Source organism: Nannospalax galili, unplaced genomic scaffold (genome assembly GCF_000622305.1).
Source record: "Nannospalax galili isolate Female #2095 unplaced genomic scaffold, S.galili_v1.0 scaffold40, whole genome shotgun sequence".
Lineage (NCBI taxonomy): Eukaryota > Metazoa > Chordata > Mammalia > Rodentia > Spalacidae > Nannospalax > Nannospalax galili.
The window spans coordinates 3,336,143-3,338,380 of NW_008347810.1; the positions used below are offsets into that span (position 1 = coordinate 3,336,143).

At 41.7% G+C, this 2,238-nt stretch overlaps 1 pseudogene; it reads left to right on the forward strand.

The window, feature by feature from the left end:
- Positions 1-463: 463 nt before the first annotated feature.
- LOC115072265 lies at positions 464-1,083 on the forward strand (annotated as a pseudogene).
- The last annotated feature ends 1,155 nt before the right edge of the window (positions 1,084-2,238 follow it).

A 2,238-nucleotide genomic window follows, 5' to 3' on the forward strand; every position in this document is an offset into this window, starting at 1 on the left:
TCTGTGTTGACCCTCCTCTTTATAGACTGGACAGTGGTTCAAGTCCATATGGTGGGGTCTCCTCAGCCTCCCTGATCAAGAGGACAGGGGATCCACCTCCACTATAGGACATTTTGAGAGATGCTCATAGTCCCCTGGAACTAGTTGACCTAGGAGGGCAAGGAGCAAAAAGTGTCCTTTATGTCCCTCTGACCAAATTATTATAGACCTCAAAGTATGTGTGATCTCTTTTTTATAATGTTATATATGTACATTAAGAAGTTTCTATACTGGTAGGTTTGGCTGGGAACTCCCTATGTAGACCAGGTTGGCCTTGAACTCACAAAGATCCTCCTGCCTCTGCCTCCTTAGTGCTGGGATTAAAGGCATACACCACAACACCGAACTTCCATGTGGCTTTTTCTAAAGACCTTTAGTGTTGGACAACCCACTTTATGACTGTAATCCTTTGGAAAGTTAATACAAACTCTTAGCAGAAAATTAATTGATTCCCAAGAGATTAGATCTGATGACAAAGAGCAACATAAAGAGCCAATGTGCAAAAACTCAGTGGGCAGGTCCTCTCAAAGCCCTCTCCTACACTCACAGAAGGAACAAGGAAGTTAAATATAATCAGGAGATGAAAAGAAGCATGCCGCTGCGGAAGGCTGCAGAGAACAGCACACTGCAACATGCACATCAAGGACACCATGTTTGCAGCACAGAAGCAGTCTAGACTCCATTCAGGAATCCTCCAGCAGACTTGTGACATCACAAGGGGCTTTACCTGTAGGTGCCTCATGCACCTTTCCCCTACAATATTTACTGTGGGGTGTTCTTCCCGATCAAAATCATAAGACTGATTGCTTCTGTCATCAAAATCTCACTGAAATAGGCTACATCTGCTCTGAATGTTTGTCAGTGTTCTATGATTTCAGCCTCATCTGCATTACATGCTAAATAGCATTTAAGATTTTCCTTCCTGAGACAGAGTTTTCTAGACAGCTGGTCAGTTACTCACATGAACACATAGTAATGGGGATAGCATGCACAAGTTCCACACAGAGTCCAGCCAGACAAAACTCCCAGCATAGGAGTGGGTAGGAACCCCAACCCTACCTGAGGAACTATTGGCAACCAATGGCTGCTGAGAAAGGAGAACTGTCTCATTTAAGAAAAAGTGCAGGGTTCAGCCTTCATAAGAGAAACTTCTTTTTGCAGTAGACGGTGGTTAAAAGACTCACAGTTTGTCAAAGTGCAGAGAATACATGGCTTTGGAACGCTCACCTCTAAATGAGACATTGTGTAACACCCTCTTCCCACAAGGCTCAGGGAACATTGTAGAAGAGGAGTCAGGAAGATTGTAAGAGCCAGAGATTAGGAAGAGCTGCTGTGAAAGTATTCCTGGATGTGACGGGGCTGTTTCACACGTGAACTCACAGCAGCTGTTGTTGCCTACGTACTGTCTAGATTTCAGATCAGGTTCAGGGAAAGAAAGGAAAACAGAAGGGCTTGGTGAGGTTAGGCCCACAGACTCCAACCATAATAGTGGGCCTCGGCACTGCCTTAGACAATGAAATCCCAAGGCAGTTACTTTTCTAACTTGGTGAAAAGCTCTGCACAATCACTTTTCTAACTTGGTAAAAAGCTCTGCACAAGGCTGAAAGATATTACATCAGAGTTAAGTACTTTTAACAAGCTTCTTTCTAAGGGACTTGAACTCCTGACCACACAGAGGGTTACAGATTTGTCTGATCCCAGTCCACACCGTACACACTTCAGTGGGGGAAATGGTGCCAGGATTATGTTCTCTTCTCAGTTTCTCCATGTGTTTCCAAAGCAACACTAAACACCAAAGAATAAAATTGTTCTTAAGTAGCCCCTGGAAGCTTCCCTAAAACTTACCACATACTGGGGCAAAAAACAAACTTCAACAAATACAAACAAAATAGAAATAATTCTATGTATTCTAAGAGACCATACTGCAATAAAACTTTAAATTAACACCAAAATGTGCTCTAGTAAATACAGGAACTTATAGAGATTAAACAACACACTCCTGAATGATTAATGGATCAAAGAAGAAATTAAGAAACAAAATATTCATGTTACTAAACAAAAATGATAATATAACACAACAAAACCCCTGGGACACTTTAAAAGCGGTCCTAAGAGGGAAGTTTATAGCTCTAAGTGCCTACATTAAAAAAAATCAGAGAAAGCACAAAAGCATGACTTAACAATAAAACTCAAGACTTT